Genomic DNA, 11,934 nt, shown 5'->3' on the forward strand with positions numbered 1-11,934 from the left:
TTTCACCCCACAAAACAATTTCATGATGAACTTACTTGCCTCTGTAAAAATCATACTCTCCAAATAGCGATGTAACGCTCCTCCCTCCCTCCTATTCATATGTACAAAATAGAGCGGACTCATTTACAACTTCCTGACTGGACCATTGCATCACATCTCCACAACATCATGACTCTATTATGACCTGCAATATTCGCTACGATCTTGCAACAGGCTACAATCACACCCCATTACCCTAACTGACCGCCCACCAGCAGTAAACTGGGATTTTAAAAACCAACAGAAAACCAGATACTTTAGGGCGACCATGGAAACCCGGTTGCAGTCAATAGGTCAACCAGCAGACGCCTTACTTTGTACTAACACAAATTGTAGAAATGACCAACACAGGAGGGATCTGAATGAATTCTATTCAAACACAATCTCTGCTATGCTTGCTTCGGGCAGGGCTGCCATTAGATTTCGTTGAGATAATTCTATTAACCCTTAAATGCCAATTGGACGTATTAAACGTTGACGAAAATTGTCTGTCGGGTGCCTAATCGACGTATGGTATGTCGACGCAATATAGTTTTTTTTAAATTCGCGGAAAAATAGTTATAGGCCTACTAGGCGAATACTTTTGAATCACGTGCCTTGAGGGATGCTGGGAGCTCACGGATCAAGCTGTTGTTTTGTTTACAAGCGTTACCCAGGTGCGCATGCATGAAATGCTTTCTTCTCGCACCAGCAAGTGTCAGCGACGCGTCGTCCGAGAGCGATCTTTTGCCACAATCGTGTTTTGCTGAACTTTTGCCAGAGTTTGAGTATTTGTGGTAGTACAAGACGTACGTAGAGATGTCTGAACATCGAATGGAGCACGAAAGTCACGTTTTACCTCTTGGGAGGGATCATGTGAGACGTATTATGGACTTGGATGCTGGCGAGTGACCAAGCACCTAAGATGACCTCGCTCCTCAATGTTGTTCCGTGCGGCCTCGTGTGGCCGAAAGTGTTCAAGCACCACATCATGTGCCTCGTGTGCCTTTTACAACCCCTAGGAAGCATCGGGGTGTCCTGAGGGGCATTCGTAGGCATTTGGGAAGCCTCGAGCCAAAGGACATAGACGACTACTTGTTAGAGCTTGATCGGGAGCATGTCGCAAGCCCTCATTTTGATGGCGGTTAGTCATCTAGTGACAAGGACATCACTCCCGATGTTAGTGATGATGAATATTTGCCCCCAATGTCCGTGCGAGGGTGGTTTTAGTGCGTATGAGGGGGAATCTGAGGAGGAGGAGGAGGGGTTGTTGTCTAGTTTTGTTGTCGATGATGACACAGAAAGCGAGGGCCTAAGTGAGGGTGATGGGCCAGGGGGGTGGGGGGTGGATTTCAAGTGCGAAACCGTGCCGAGCGCGTGCACATGCACGCGCACGGGCAATGTAGAAGGTCAGAGCGTCGTGCCAGCCAAGGTGAAGGCCGGTCGTCCGAGAGCGACGAGGGGTGGTCGGAGGACCCCACCCCACCTAACATGCACCCATTCACTGCAGCACCTGAGCTCACCGTACCTGTTCTTCTCACTGCTCTGGGGTTCATTCAGCTGTTCCTTATGTGGGAATTGCTTGAATACCTGGTAGCAGAGATGGCAGGCTATGCTCGGTACTGCCGTGACGAACTACGGATGACATTGTTGTATCGCTGGTGGGGCTGCAACCTCACGGACATGGCGCAAATTTTGGGGCTCCATATTTTTTTTGGAATGATGCCTGTTGCTAATGTCAGTCAATATTGGAGGCGGAATTTTCTTTAAGTACGCCCAATGTGCCTGGCATTATGGCCCATAATAGTTTCCTGGCGGTGGACAGGTATTTCAACGCCTTCAACCGAAGGGCCATACCCCGGAATAACCCCGATCACCTCATCTTAGTCTGCCCAGTGTTGGGTTACATTCGTGAACAGTCCAAGTTTCTTGTGGTTCCAGGCAAGAACCTTTCTTTGGGCGAGGGGATGATGCCTTACAAAGGACGTCTGAGCCAAAGAAATATGGTGTAAAGTTATTTTTTATTACGGAGTCCAATACTGGATACATCGTGGGCTTCTCGGTGTATTCCGGGGTCTTCTCCATACTGCGTGACACTGTGTTCGGTCTTGTGAATTGTTTCCGTAACCAGGGATACCACCTGTTTATGGATAATTATCATAACTCGGTATCCCTGGCCCAGGAACTGTATGAAGCAGGTGTGCACGTCAGTGGTACCCTTTGGTTGGTGCGTGGGGCCCTGAATGTCCTCAAGAGGTTGTGGCGGGATCACAAGCTAGAAAAAAAACAAGTGGCAAAACCCTCCCCACATTAACCTAATCGATCCAGCTGCCAAACCCACCCGCAGTCACACTTTCTTCTTTACACAACAAAATACAGCAGGACAATTGACCTACACCTGTACAAAAACAAAACAAAAAAAACTAAAGACATGTACTTACCAACTCCAGATATTCCAGGGCTATCCTGTGCTGTCCACTGGTCGAGGTCACAGAGATATAAACAACCACAAGCCAAAACCAAGAGCCACAACCCAACAACACAACAACAACAACAACCAAGGACCATAACTCAACACAACACCCAAGGACCACAACCCCACAACTCAACAACACAACAACAAACAAGGAACACAACCACAACTCAACAACACAACAAACCAACAAGGAACACAACAACAACAACAACCAAGGAATGCAACCACAACAAAAGACCACTGCACAACCAATCACTAACACAAAACTACAACACAAAACAAAAGGCAAAACAGACACCTACTAACAACACCAAGAAATCAAACAACAACAAAGACAACAGCACAGGCACAACAACTCTAAGCAAACAACACCAACTCAACAATAACTAAAAACAAATCAACAAAACACAACTTATCTGACCAAAATGCCTTCAACACACTGCTGCTAACACTACTGGCTGTCACAGGCTCTAACCCAAGACTGACTGAAAAAACACTAAAAACACAGAACTCTAACAATCAACAGCACCAGCAGACAGCCCAGAACCCACCAACAACCAATTCAGTCATTAACTATCCATACAGCAATTACACCCCCCTCTCTCTCTCTCTCTCTCTCTCTCTCTCTCTCTCTCTCTCTCTCTCTCTCTCTCTCACACACACACACAGACAGACGTTGTCAAATGGAACTCCATAACTCCTCCATAAGGTTCGCGAGCCAGCCGCAACATCTGGCAAGAGGAGAGACAGAGTGGCAGCGGAAGGGAGCTGTCTTCGTCATCTGTTGGAAGGGGGTCCGACTCGTCCCCATGATTACGAGGAGTCATGAGCCCATCCAAGAAGAGGTCGTCCAGCGGAAGAAGACACATCAGCAGGGCCGAGTTATGTATGAGGAGTTTCGTGTTGAGCAGCCTTCTGTCATTGGGCACTACAATAGGCACATGAGAGGAATTGATCTCTTTGATCAACTCATCCAGTATTATCCCTTCGCCAGGAGAACCAGGAGGTAGAGACAGAAGCTCCTCAAATACATTCTTCAGTTGGCCCTCCAGAATGCCTACATCCTCTACTGTGGGTACTACAATTCGAACCTCCGGAGGTTGTCCCGCATCCAGTTTCTCGAGGCAGCCGGGAATGCCCTCATCAACTTTAATCCCGATGAGTGGCCTTCCATCACCGCCCCTCTGCCTCGAGCTCCAGATCTGCCCCTAGAGGAAAGGGCAGATGTTAGGAGGGCCAAATTCGGCCGTCTTGCTCCTGCCGCTGCTGCCGCTGCCCTTGATGATTCCGCCTGCGCTCAGATTCCGACTTCTCGTCGGATAGTGGACGCCTGTGTGTCGGCTGCAGCCAGGGGATCACACACTGGAGCTCCTACAAGGGGGCAGGCCGAAACGGTGAAAGGTGTGCCATGTGAATGGCAGAAGGAGAGACACCCGGTTCTTCTGTCCTACCTGCAATATAGCTCTTTGCTTGTTCGGGGAGTGTGACCGCAAGTACCACACTGCGGTCATATATTGGAGGGTGCCTGCCCTAGGGACAACAGAGGGCGCAGAGGGTCGCCGAAGGGCGGCAGCCCATCAGCAGTGAGGGCACGTGTCTCCCTCCTCCACCTGTACCTCGTCATGTCGAGAGGAAAAAAATGCAAGACTCTTCAATGGAGGAGGGAGACAACAGGAATAGAACGAAGAGAGGATTACGAGTGAATATTCTGCATTGATTTTGTATTTAGTTTTATATTTATTACAAGTTTTTATATACCTGTATTTACTGATGTATTTTATGTTATTCCATTTTATGTAAAAAGAAAAGTTTTCACTTGCATTCCTTTTAGTTATGTATTCGTACCAGAATAAAAAAAATGTAAATTTATATATATATATATATATACATATTATATATATATATATATATATATATATATATAATATATATATATATATATATATATATATATATATATTTAAAAATAATATAAATAAAATATATATAAAATATATAATATATAAAAATATAATAAATATAAAATATATATATATAAATAATTATAATAAATTATATATATATATATTATTAATATATAAAATAATATATAATGTTATATATATATATATATAATATATATATATATATATATATACATTATATATATATATATATATATATGATATATATATATATATAATATATATATATATATCAAATATATATATATATATAATATATAAATAAAATAAATATTCTAATATATATATATATACTGTATATATATATATATTATATATATATATATATTACATATCCATATATATATATATATATTAATATATATATATATATATATATAATATATAATATATATAGATTATAGTTATATATATTATAACTAGCTATAATTTTATATATATATAAATATATATAGATTTTTATATAGATATATATGTATATATAATATATACATATAATAGATATATATATATATGATATATAAATTATATTATAAATTTATATATATATATGTATATATATATACAATATTATCTATATTATACATTATAATATGTAGATTAAATATCATATAAATATATAAATAGATAAATAGATATATATATATCTATGTATATTTTTATTTTAAATAAAATTTAAATAGATAATATATATATACTTATATATTTTATATATGTCTATTATATTACATATATATAATTCTAAATATATACCCATATATATATATATATATATATTATAAATATATTTACAAATATATATCTATATTTTTGCACTACCCAAGAAAGTTAAATCATATATATATATCTATTAATATTTAAAATATATATATATTATATATATATATATATACATATATTATATATATTATATATCTCTATATATATGTACTATATATTTATATATATTATTTTTATTATATGATATTACTATATATGTATATATCTATATATATATTTATAATCTTATATCAATATATATAATATATATGTATATATTATTTTACATATATATATATTTTTTGCATACCCAAAAAGTTCCATATATATATATATTTATATATATATATTATAATTTATATAATATATATACAATATATATATATAATAAATAATGTATATATATATATATATATATATATATATATATATATATATATTTATATATATTTTGGTATTTTTCGGTAAGCAAAAAATCTAACATTCTAGTAATATTCAATCATTTACCTTCATTTTGAAACAAATTGGAAGTCTCTAGCACAGTATTTCGAGTTATGGTAAATTTTTGAAAAAAAACTTTTTCCTTCTCTCCGTACACGGAATCTCCGCCACAAATCTCCGAAATGCTTGAGTCACATTGTCGTAATATTTGCACCATTTCATATTAACCGTTATATAGAGTTTTATGTATTAAAATGTGCGCAATTTCATGTAAAATACAAAACAAAATAATTCATGGACGTAGCTTTTATCATTTTTGAAATATTTGTATATAAATCGCGTTAAATAGGAAAAATTGGACGTTCGGTTAACTTTGACTCGACCGAAATGGTCGAAAAACGCAATTTTAAGCTTAAAATCTTACAGTCTAGTAATATTCAATCATTTATCTTCATTTCTAAACAAATTATAAGTCTCTAGCACAATATTTTGATTTATGATGAATTTTTGAAAAAACCTTTTCCTTCCTTCCGCGCGCGGTATATCCGCCGCAAAACTCCGAAATGCTTGAGTCACATTGTCATAATATTTGTATCGTTTCATATTAGGCGTTATATAGAGTTCTATATACGGAAATATGCGCAGTTTCATTTGAAATACAACTAAAAATAATTCATGGTCGTAGCATTTATCATCTTTTAAATATTTGCATATAAATCACGATAAATAAAAAAAAATTCGACATTCGGTCAACTTTGACTCGACCGAAATGGTCGAAAAACGCAATTGTAAGCTAATACTCTTACAGTCTAGTAATATTCAATCATTTATCTTAATTTTGAAACAAATTGGAAGTCTCTAGCACAATATTTCAATTTATGATGAGTTTTTGAAAAAAACCGTTTTCCTTCCCTCCGCGTGCGGTATCTCCGCCACAAATCGAAATACTTGAGTCACATTGTCGTAATATTTGCACCGTTTCATATTAGCCGTCATATAGATTTTATATATGATAAAAATGTGTGCAGTTTCATGTAGAATACAACAAAAAATAACTTATCATTTTTTAAAAATTTGCATATAAATCGCGATAAATAGAAAAAAATCGACATTTGTTCAACTTTAACTCGACCGAAATGGTCAAAAAACGCAATTGTAAGCTAAAACTCTTACAGTCTAGTAATATTTAATCATTTATCTTTTATTTGAAATAAATTGGAAGACTCTAGCACAATATTTCGATTTATGGTGAATTTAAAAAAAAAAAAAAAAAATTTTTCCTTCCTTCCGCGCACGGAATCTCCGCCACAAACTCCGAAATGCTTGAGTCACATTGTCGTAAATTTGCAGTTTCATATTAGCCGTTACATAGAGTTTTATATTTGAAAATGTGCGCAATTTCATGTAAAATACAAAACAAAAAATAATTCATGGTCGTATCATTTATCATTTTTGAAATATTTGCATATAAATAACGATAAATAAATAAAAAAATTCGACATTTGGTCAACTTTAACTTGACCGAAATTGTCGAAAAATGCAATTGTATGCTAAAACCCTTACATGCTAGTAATATTCAATGAATTACCTTCATTTGAAACAAACGGGAAGCCTCTAGCACAATATTTCGATTTATGGGGAAGTTTTGGAAAACAAATTTTTTTACGTCCGCACGTTATGAACTCATATATAATTTTGTGATAATTTTTTCCTCTGTGTTGCTTTGATCGTTTTACAATGTGTTATATGCCAAAATGATTGCAATTTAGTGTACAATACAACGAAAAATAAATTAACTCATTAGCTTTAACCATTTTGCTCACAGTGCGATTTGTGTACAATTATAGATTAAATTTTTTTTTCGCTGTCATATATTCCAATATTTATATATGATATTGATATTTTTTTCATTTCTGATGATTGAATACTAAACCTCAGGCAATGACAAAAAATGGAGCCAAAAATGAACTCTTAATCTTGAAAACTAAGTGTGCTGTGATTTTTTTGAAAAAAAACTTTTTTTCCGCTTCGGCGCTCACTCCGGAACCCAGCCGGCATACGGAAGACGATTTCTAAAATACTGCTAGGTGTTGAAGGGGTAATATACCTGGATGGAATGATTTGGTTAAAGGTCTGTATACATACTCAAGAGAAATGTTTTCACTGTGAAGGCAAAATGGTAGCCCGAAGGAAGGACACTCACTGGGCATTACTAATGAGACAGGCGAGAGCGCAGTTCAAACTTGCTCTTAAACACTGCAGATTAAATGAAAAACAACTAAGAGCCAATGCAATGTCTAGCAACTTAGAATCCGGTGATTATCCTCGTCTTTGGAAAGATATCCAGTCCTTAAATCCCAAAACTAAAAAGCTATCACAGAGAGTAGGAGAAGCAGTCGGTGACGAGGCTATCCCAAGTATGTGGGGCGATCAATTCAACAATATCCTAGAAGTGCATAAACGATCAAGGCTCCCGAAGGGACGTAGATAACCTCCTTACTGATAACATTCAATTCCATTTTGCAGATCGTATTACGCCAGGTAACATCACCGATGCCATAAAAGGCTTACCTAATAATAAACCGCCCAGCTGTGATGGTCTTCCCGCAGAGGCTTTCAAATTCTGCTATCCGATAATTTACATTTTGCTAGCTGCCTTATTCAATGCGTGCATATTTCACCAATTTCTTCCAGACCTCCTACTATTTGTTCACTTGATACCATTAATCAAAAACAAGCTAAAGGATGCAGCTTACCCCGGCAATTACTGGCCGATTGCAATCACAACGATCGCGTCGAAGTTACTTGAGTCGGTTCTTCTAGTGAGACTTCTCTCCTTTCTACACACCACTGACAAACAGTTTGGATTTAAAGCAAAGCACTCAACCGACACCTACATCTACATACTGAAAGAATTGTTGAACTATTACCTATCATCAGCCTCTCCTGTTTTCCTATGTTTTGTGGATGTGAGAAAAGCATTTGACAGAGTAAACTACCTGAAGCTCTTCCTGAAACTGCTTAAAAGAGGCACACCTTTATATGTAATTGGCATTTTATATTGGTTCTCCACACAGCAATTCTGTGTCAAATGGGTTAATGTATTATCGTATACCTTCGGCTCCCTAAACGGGCTTCGGCAAGAGGGCATTCTCTCCACATACCTGTTTAATACGTACACAGATGCCTTGAATATCAAACTGAACTCACTCCCAATCGGATGCACTGTCAATGAAACAACTATAAACAACCTCCATTACGCCGACGATATGGTTCTGATTTCCCCATCAGTGCAAGGTCTCCAACGACTCATCGACACTTGCCGCCAATATGCAGAGAAATTTGATATCTTATACAACGAAACCAAGACCCAGTGCATGTCGCTGCTCCCAAGATCGCTTAAGCACATTGCAGAACCACAAATTTTCCTCGGAAATCATCGGCTGGAATTTGCGCACGAATTTCCGCCTTTTGGGTCACATTATCACGGACGACCTAAAAGATACGGCAGACATTGAACAGAGGCGTCGTAAACTATGTGCAACTGGTAACATGATTGCCACCGAGACGTGAAACTGCTGCTCCTCCGCTCGTATTGCTACAGTACCTATGGTTTCTCCCTGTGAACAAACTATATCCGAGAGACCATGAGGCGTATCAATCACTGCAGTGCACAATGACATTTTGAGAATCCTCACAAACACTCCTCGCCACCACTCCGCCACACAGATGTTCATAGAAAACCGCCTGGACAACTTAAAAATCATTGTAAGGCGAACAGTGTCCACTCTGATAACCAGAGTGAGGAACAGCAGCAATTCGCTCATACAAAGCATCCTAAGGAGTGAAGCAAGAAGAAGATCTAAACTGTAGGAAAGATGGGAAAATGAGGCCTTTGTTCCCTAAATGACTTAATCTCTGTATTGGCAAGGTGTCATCTGCAGAATCTGTCATTATTATTATATTTATTGCTTATATTTTACTTTTTCATTATTGCTGTTTATACTATCAAGTTAAGTTTTTCTACATTCAATTTTCGTATATAGCCCTCTGGACCTGATTACTGTAACCACCTAAGGTCTCTAACTGAAATTTATGTTATATAATCTGTGCACTAACTATTATAACTCTCAATGCATTTTTTTCTTTCCAATATTATTACTATTTTTACCAGTATTATGATTACTACCTTAGCTATTGTGTGGATAGTGCCTTTTACTCATTTTTCATCATGTTGTCTCATGTATCTAGATTGTGTATGTTTACCGTTTGTATTTTGTATATTCCATGTGTATGGACCTGAGCAGAAATAAAGGATATTATTATGTTATTACTATCATTATTATCATTCTTAATTTTTTTTTTTTTTTTTTTTTTTTTTTTTTTTTTTTTTTTTTTTTGTCTATCAGTCATCATACTCGACTGGGTCGTTTTTATAGTGTGGGATTCCGGGTAGCATCCGTCTCCTTAGGAACCCATCACTCTTCTTACTGTGTACCCTGTTTTTATTATTATTATTTTTTTTTTTTTTTTTTTTTTTTTTTTTTTGCTCTATCACAGTCCTCCAATTCGACTGGGTGGTATTTATAGTGTGGGGTTCCGGGTTGCATCCTGCCTCCTTAGGAGTCCATCACTTTTCTTACTATGTGTGCCGTTTCTAGGATCACACTCTTCTGCATGAGACCTGGAGCTACTTCAGCCTCTAGTTTTTCTAGATTCCTTTTCAGGGATCTTGGGATCGTGCCTAGTGCTCCTATGATTATGGGTACGATTTCCACTGGCATATCCCATATCCTTCTTATTTTGGTCTTTATATTTTCAGATCTTGATACTTATCAATTTTTTCCCTCTCTTTCTCTTCAACTCTGGTGTCCCATGGTATTGCGACATCAATGAGTGATACTTTCTTCTTGACTTTGTCAGTCAACGTCACGTCTGGCTCTAATTTGCACGTAATCACCCTATCCGTTCTGATACCATAGTCCCAAGAGGATCTTTGCCTGATCGTTTTCTATCACTCCCTCAGGTTGGTGCTCGTACCACTTATTACTGCAAGGTAGCTGATGTTTCTTGCACAGGCTCCAGTGGAGGGCTTTTGCCACTGAATCATGCCTCTTTTTGTACTGGTTCTGTGCAAGTGCCGGGCATTCACTTGCTATGTGGTTTATGGTTTCATTTTTCGTATTGCACTTCCTACATATGGGAGAGATGTTATTTCCGTCTATCGTACTTTGAACATATCTGGTTCTTAGGGCCTGATCTTGTGCCGCTGTTATCATTCCTTCAGTTTCCTTCTTTAGCTCTCCCCTCTGTAGCCATTGCCAATTGTCATCGCTGGCTAGTTCTTTAGTCTGTCTCATGTATTGTCCGTGCATTGGTTTGTTGTGCCAGTCCTGTGTTCTTTCTGTCTTTCTCCTGTCTCTGTATATTTCTGGGTCTTCGTCTACTTTTATTAGTCCTTCTTCCCATGCACTCTTTAGCCACTCGTCTTCACTGGTTTTCAGATATTGCCCCAGTGCTCTGTTTTCAATGTTGACGCAGTCCTCTATACTTAGTAGTCCTCTCCCTCCTTCCTTTCGTGTTATGTATAGTCTGTCCGTATTTGCTCTTGGGTGTAGTGCTTTGTGTATTATTATTATTATTATTATTATATTATTATTATTATTATTATTATGCGGAGGTTTCATGGTAACTTTCACAGCAGTTGTTGTGACTAAGTTGTTAGCTTGGAATTCTTCCATTTGCTTGGTATTCATATTTCTTCTACTTTACAAATAATTCAGTGCATGTAATTCATCCACATAATGAACCAGTTTACCGCTCATTTGTTAGATCTAACAAAGAGACAATCCATTTTGTTTTACCTCAGGTTTGGACTCCTTAGCCTTCTACTTGCTGCATCAAGAGATGATCAAGTATTACCTAATATAGACATAATTACCTAATCACGCTATAGTAAATCTTGCCACGCGTCTTCTCCCTTGTATACAAAGTGGCAAGCTACAGAACATGCAGTCTTGCAACCACGGGAATAATTCCATATCCTATTGGCCATTATCGAATTTCTTGAAACCTAGACTGCGTAAGCATATCCATTCACCTATTAGTGACTTACTGGCTACCTGGTGGATGGGTGGAGTCTCATGACGTCATATGTTTCTCTCACGATCGGATTTAGGTTCCTATTCTGCGATTTTCTCGGATCCGGCATCGGCGACTTCATTTTTCTCTACAAGTATCAAAACTATCGAACTTAAGTAATAAATTATACTAGCA

Source organism: Macrobrachium nipponense, chromosome 6 (assembly GCF_015104395.2).
Source record: "Macrobrachium nipponense isolate FS-2020 chromosome 6, ASM1510439v2, whole genome shotgun sequence".
NCBI classification, from domain to species: Eukaryota; Metazoa; Arthropoda; class Malacostraca; order Decapoda; family Palaemonidae; genus Macrobrachium; species Macrobrachium nipponense.